The sequence below is a fragment of the Sceloporus occidentalis genome, unplaced genomic scaffold, assembly GCF_023333645.1.
Source record: "Sceloporus occidentalis isolate IW3139 unplaced genomic scaffold, rSceOcc1.0.p SCAF_8, whole genome shotgun sequence".
Taxonomy (NCBI): Eukaryota; Metazoa; Chordata; class Lepidosauria; order Squamata; family Phrynosomatidae; genus Sceloporus; species Sceloporus occidentalis.
In genome coordinates, this window is record NW_028316988.1 from 39,204,186 (window position 1) to 39,210,653 (window position 6,468).

Consider the following 6,468-nt stretch of genomic DNA (forward strand, 5'->3'; position numbering starts at 1 on the left):
CATTGCTCCATTGGGTCCTGTTCTCTGGAGCAGCAGAAAACAAGCTTGCTCCCTCCGCTATGTGACATCCTTTCAAGTATTTAAACAGGGCTATCATATCACCTCTTAACCTTCTCTTCTCCAGGCTAAACATCCCCAGCTTCCTAAGTCGTTCCTCATAGGGCAAGGTTTCCAGACCTTTCACTATTTTAGTCCTTTATTCTGCTATCTACATTTCTATTGCAGTTGTCTAAGGGCAAATACCATATCTGTAGTGCACCTATTAGCTCTAAAGCCACACTGGCTTTCAGGTAGAAGTTTTTCTGCAATGGCAGGAACTAATCTGTTCAGGAGCATCTTTGCAAGGTTTTTCCAGCAATGGAGAGCAGTGTTATACCTCAATAGTTTGAGCAATCCGATTTTGCTCCTTTTTTCTTATACAGGGTGATGATGACTGCATCTCGGAGACCTGACGGCAGTTCCCCTTTTTCCCAGCAACTCACAAGGAGCTCATGGAGTTTAGCATGGAGTACATGACCTCCCTGTTTCCAAGCTTCAGGTGGAATTACATCAATCCCGGCTGCCTTACCTTTTTTCATCTACTGTATGGCCTTAAGGGTCTCTTCCAAAGTGGGAGCTATGACCAATTCATTTTTCATCGGTTGTCGTGTCATATGTTGAATAGCTGAGTCTTGGACTACTTGGTTGGCACTAAAGAGGCTTTGGAAATGTTCAGCCCATCGGTTCAGAATGGAAGCTTTATCTGTGATTAGTGTTTGACCATCTGTACTGTATAAGGAGCTTTGGATCTGATATGTGGGTCCAAACACTGAATAATAGAGTTAGAAGAGACCGCAAGGGCCATCGTAAAATCCTCTGGAATCACCCAGATCTGCACAAAATTGTGTGTTTTCTGCTAAGTTGATCCACCACTTGTTTTGAATGTCTTGGAGTTTTTGTTGGAGTTGACCAAAGTCCTGAACCGCCTGCATGCAGGGTTGGGTTTTTACACCCGCCGTTTTGTCCCTCACCTATCGCTACAGGGCTTTTTCGGAAGTTGGATGTATCCTTGGAGCCTGTGCAATGGATTTTTCTGGTGGGGCTCAACAGCCTCACCCTTTAAACCAGAGGTTCGACTGCTGAGGCCTTGACAAGCATAGACGGTGGCAGCGAGGTCCTTGGGTCGTAGGTTTGATTAGTTTCCTTCTCTTAGATGGTTGACCTTACAGGGTTAGACGAGCACCATCTGCCCGGGTTTGGGATTAGTTTTCCTTCTCCTAGGATGGCAGCCATAAGGCTAGAGAGCCCATCCTGCCCTTTGGCGCTCTTGGTCAGACCCTTCGGTTGTGACCTGTCTGGCATGGGAGGCCCTACCGGTGGCTATTATACCAGCGCCAGCATAGCTCACAATTTCATTAGGGTACGCAAGCCTCTCTTCCACGACAAGGGGGCGTCAATGGAGAGGTAAAAACACTAATATAAATATAAATTAATTTTATATTTGTTTATATTTTATTTATTCATAAATATTTATAATTATATAAAAATATAAAGTTATAATATAAATATTTTATAATTATATAAAATATTTTAATAACTTTAAAAATGTAAAAATAATAATTCTATAAATATAATTATATAAAATATTTTATAATTATATAAAATACAAAATAATAACAATGTAAATATTTTATAATTGTATAAAATATTTTAATACTTATATAAAATATAAAATAATAATAACAATAACAATATTTATAATTATTTTCCATCACCATGTTGATACTGAAAATAGATTTAAGGGATCAGCCTTGATTCGGATTTCAAGATTCATTCCATCAAGTGCTGGAAGAGCACTTTCAAACCCAGCCATAAAAGCTTTTGGGATGTGCCCTCCCAATGTGGGGGGGGGGGGGGGGGGGGAAGGAGTTCAATAATCTGAACACTCATGAGAAGCCAGCCGAGTGTAGTGGTTAGAATACAATTATTATTATTATTAACCTTTATTTATAAAGCGCTGTAAATTTCATAGAATCACAGAGTTGGAAGAGATCCCAGGGGCCATCCAGACCAACCCTCTTCTGCCATGCAGGAACTCACAATCCAAGCATCCTCAACAGATGGCCATCCAGCCTCTGCTTAAAGACCTCCGAAGAAGGAGGCTCCACTACACTCCGAGGGAGTGTCTTCCACAGTCAAACAGCTCTTACTGTCAAGAAGCTCTTCCTAATGTTGAGGTGGAATCTCTTTTCCTGTACTTTGAATCCACTGCTCTGTGTCCTATTCTCTGGAGCAGCAGAAAACAAGCTTAGAATCAAAGAATTGTAGAGTTGGAAGAGACCCCAAGGGCCATCCAGTCCAACTCCATTCTGCCATGCAGGAACTCACAATCAAATGTCCATCCAGCCTCTGTTTAAAGACTTCCAAGGAGGGAGACTCCACCAAAATCTCCGAGGAAGGAGTGTGTTCCACTGTCAAACAGCCCTTGCTGTCAGGAAGTTCCTCCGAATGTTGAGGTGGAATTTCTTTTCCAGTAGCTTGCATCCATTACTCTGCATCGTAGTCTCTGGAGCAGCAGAAAACAAGCTTTCTCCCTCCTCAATATGACATCCTTTAAAATACTTAAACAGGGCTATCATATCACCTTTTAACTGTCTCTTCTCCAGGATAAACATACACAGCATCCTAAGTCTTTCCTCATAAGGCATGGTTTCCAGGCCCTTCACTATTTTGGTGGTCCTCCTTTGGGCAGGCTCCAGTTTTTCAACATCCTTTTTGAATTGTGGTGCCCAGAACTGGGACCCAGTATTATTCCAGGTAAGGCCTGAAGTATCCCAGGTGAAGCTTGCTTCATCCAGACTGGAAGATTCGGGTTGTAGTTCTTGGTGAACCATGGAACGCAGTGGATAGCCTTGCGCCAGTCATGGTCTCTCAGCCTGGGATAAAGTGCAGAACAGGAGAACCAGTGTATGCTCTCTTGACCTCATTTGAGGAAGGATAAGATCAATGGTACTCATAACACAAGCAGCCTAGCAGAACGTGCTGTTAATACACACCACAGAAAATACAGTCTTGTTGATTCTTCCTTTTTCCTCATAATATCCTTTGCACTTTTGTTAACTTGGTCTCGATAATAACAAGAAGCCATAAATAATGCTAAAATATCATTTTGGGAGAATCACTTAGAAAGCGCAGTTTGTGGCTTTGCTCTATGTAGCATGCAGTGGGAACAGCCCTTTTAACCTACAGATTTCTACAGGATATACATCACTTTGGTTAGGAGGAAGTTTGATTTATGGCTTAGATTTGGGAATCCATGGAGAAAAGGTTTTTTTTATATAGATTGTACGGTCGCTCATGTTTCATTTAACTAAAATACAGTTGCGCGAGTGCAGCATCTGAGCTTGTAAACTGCATTTTGTGATATTTCTTTGAGAAGCAGTTTTATTGCTGAATGTTTTTTTCCTCCCCAAAGCAAGTCCACTTTTCTCCCAACAAACAGGGATATCAAATTAAAATGCCAAGATTCATCTAGCAACTACAACAGATGAACAATATTTCTAAACCGCTTCCCGTGTTTTCTTTATAACTTAATATCTGCAACAGTTTTTTTATAGCTGTAGCAATTGTACAATTTGCTGTCTTTTAAACCTTACTGTTCCCCCCCCCCCCCCCTGCACTGATGGTAAATTGCAAAGTTAAGTGCAAAGCTATATATCTATACTCAAGATGTAAGCCCAGGTAAGTGTGTACAGGAGGTTTTCCTGACATATGTCAGGCCACAAGGCCCATCATTCCCAGCCAGTATAGGCATTGCTCATGCTGCCACATATTACCAGGTAAATGGGCAATTTTCTGGTGGGGGCAACAAGATTATGGATTAAATTTTAATAACGATCCTGAAGTTTTATTGGCATTTATCACGTGGAGGTTTTGGGGGGATTTTGCGGCTCAGATCCAATGTGATTACGGGTCCACGATGTGAATTCACGTCATAACGTGAATGTGTTATCAGACGCAATTCCTTTCTATGGGCTCTCCTTCCGTGGCGCTTCCGCAGTGATTCCAAAGTGACTCCATTTTGATGAATTCAGAAAAAAAGTGAATTCACAGAATTCGCTTTCAAGCTCGCTTCGATTTCACTCCGATTTGATCTGGTGTGGAATGCAACTTTGCTTCCGTCCCGATACACCCACCCGAACCTCCAAGGTCCCACATTTCCCATGATGCCGTGCTGCAATTTTGCTCCATTTGCTTTCGGTACTCCTCTCCCCCTGCTTCCATTGCTGCCGAGGGGAAATGCGGTTTCCCCAGTGGAAATGCTGTGGAAAAGGCAGAGAGCTACTGGGGAATGAATGTATTCATGTTTTAACGTGAACAGGAGACATGCTGGCGAGGAGGGGGAAAGCGGCTGTTTCTGATGCCCTGGGGAAGGCTGCTTGTGTCACTTAAAAAAACGGACCATATATCCCAGAGAAAGAGCGCTACTTTGGGTGACACAGGGGACCATCTCTCCCATTGAAAGGCTCCTTGTGGGACTGGAAAAAAATGGACCATATATCCCAGAGAAAGAGCGCTACTTTGGGTGACACAGGGGACCATCTCTCCCATTGAAAGGCTCCTTGTGGGACTGGAAAAAAATGGACCATATATCCCAGAGAAAGAGCTTGTTTGAGTGCCAAGACGGACCCAATTTCCCAAAAAAAGAATGCTAGCTTGGGTGCCAAGATGGACCCAATCTCCCAGAAAAAGAATGCTAGCTTGGGTGCCAAGATGGCCCCGATCTCCCAAAAAAGAGTGCTAGTCTGGGTGCCAAGACTGACCTGATCTCCCAAAAAAGAGTTCTAGTTTGGTAGCCAAGACGGACTCTAAAGCCCATAGAACATGAAGCAATCTTTCACGGGAGGCTAGCATTCAGATCCAAAGGATTTACTTCCAAGTAAACCTTCAGTTTCTACACTGATTATTTTGCAGTGAATAATAATAATAATAATAATAATAATAATAAACAATTCCTTAATAATAATAATAATAAATGGATGGGGGCTCTGATACGGAGGATAGATATAGATGTGGCTGAAATGGATGAGAATGACAGGAGGATGTAGATGAAATAGATGAGGAGACTGACAGGAGAATAGATGTAGATGTGGCAGAAATGGATGAGGAGAATGACAGGAGAATAGATGTAGATGTGGCTGAAATGGATGGGGGCTCTAACACAGAGACCCCTTTGAATTTAGACGCCAGGGATGGGAAAAAGAAGCGAGTCTTTCATGCGAGGCTAGCATTCATGTGAAAGTGGAACCAGGCTCCCTTCTTCACTCCAGAAGTGCAAAGGTTCAGGATGCATCCAGACCCCCACTGAGCATGCGCAAGGGTCCTGATTTGAATAGTTGAATCTGCATGGCATGCACCAGTGTGGTAATACAATGTGCACTCACTCCGCTTTGCGTGAATCTGCATCATGTGACTTGCCTTGCATTCGATTCCCCCTCGATTCGAAAGGGCAACCAGGTGTGATAAAACATTCATGTTATGACGTGAATTCACATTGTTGAACCAGGAGTCACCCCGGATCTGAGCTGCATAAACCTCTGTGTGATAAACCTCATTGTAAATGTATGTTGTTGTTGTATGCCTAATAAAGGTTGACTGACTTACAGAAGAGAGAGCCAGCATGGAGACCAGGGTTCGAATCCTTAGTCATGAAAACTCTCTGCGTGAAAACTCTCTGGATGGTAAAGGCAAACCTGCTCTGAACAAATCTGCTTACCTTAAGGGTTGCTTTAAATCTGAAACAATTTGAAGGCACACAACAATAACAACAACAATACAGTAAAAATCAACAATGATAAAGGTACTTTAGTAAAAAAAGAAAGAAAGAGTAATTTCAAGGAGAAATGGCAGAAATCAGATACAGTGGTACCCCGGGATACGAATGCGCCGCCTTACGAAATTTCCGGGTTACGAAAAAAATCCATTTAAAAACATTTTTCCGGGTTACGAAGGTTATTTCGGGTTACGAAAAAAAATTTGGTGCTTTTCGGCGCGATTTCACACGGAATCGCGGCTTTCGCTATTAGCGCCTATGGGCATTTCGGCTAGCGAAAGTTTCCGGGTTACGAAAGCGGCGGCGGAACGAATTAATTTCGTAACCCGGGGTACCACTGTACATTACTTTAAACATAATTCATTTGGAATGATCTACTCTCCCAAGAGAAACCAAATTGAACTTAATTCCAAATATGCTTGGCTTTTTGCAACTTTGATGATACTACATTTGCCTTCGTTTTCTATCAGTTCTTCCCAACCTCAAAGAAAACAACGAGAAAAACGTCCAGATCATATTTTCTAGTACATTGCTTTATTTTTGTTTTGTTTTTTCAAATACACAATTTGGCTTTAAACAAGTAAAATATAATTTTTAAAAAATTCCAATGACATATAGTGCATAACACTTATTGTTCTCATTTTGTAAATTCAAAA